Raw genomic sequence first — 1,006 nt, 5'->3', positions numbered from 1 at the left:
AATGTCTTAATGTATTTAATAAAATTTAAAATCTGTCCCTCCTACTTAGAGGTTGTTTGTGATAGCTTTTTCGATGCTTAGACAACAATCACAATTTCATTTGACTACTGCTTTTTTACTGCATTCTCATTACTTTTTAGAAATTTTTTTAGTTGAAAACTATTTTTTTTTGTAACTAAAACAATTAAACTATTCTTCTAACAATGACTTCAGAATCAAATTTATAAAGCATTATAACCATCTCAAATAAACTCATAGTCTACTAGGAAGCACTAAATGAGTTCCTCTTTAAACCTTTTTAGGTCAAATAAGCCTTCAACATTTGAAGAGAAAATTATTAACTCTAACCTTCCAATAAAAAAACAATCTAGAAAAAAAGGAGGTCGCCTATAAGATGTTATTTTAATTATATCTTTTTTCACAATTAAGAATTGCTTTAAAAATTAATCAAGTTGTTTTAGAAATCAATAAAAAAATTATTATTTTTTTACTTAATAACAGCTATCCCAAACAAAATTTTAATTTATATGTAATTTTTGTAATAAAAAATTGCTTTGGAAATCAATAAAAGAGCTACCCCAAACAAAATCTTAATCTCTCTCATAAATTTATCTTACCATCATTTATATATTTTCCATGCTTATTATTTATAGTACATACAATCAGAAAGAAAAAAATAAAATAAAAGTATATATATAACTATTGATAGATGAGTTGGAAATTTTATAAAATATAAAGTGGTCGTGTATAAAAAAAATAAAAATAAAACTTTTAAGGTAAAACATTGCTCATGTAGATAATTAGTGATTTTCTAAAGTATAGTAAGTTATCATGATGCAACGCTGCTAAAAAATTGGGTTGCCCAAATTTCATCATTTATTGTGATCATTAATAACGAAAAATTATATAAAAAAAAATCATTGCTTGATTTTCATATGATGTTCTATCATTTTATTAATGCATTTAGAATAAATAAAAATTGATTTCTTAAGAATGGAGTACAATA

Source organism: Dendrobium catenatum, unplaced genomic scaffold, assembly GCF_001605985.2.
Source record: "Dendrobium catenatum unplaced genomic scaffold, ASM160598v2 fragScaff_scaffold_898, whole genome shotgun sequence".
NCBI lineage: Eukaryota > Viridiplantae > Streptophyta > Magnoliopsida > Asparagales > Orchidaceae > Dendrobium > Dendrobium catenatum.
This window is presented reverse-complemented; position numbering follows the sequence as displayed.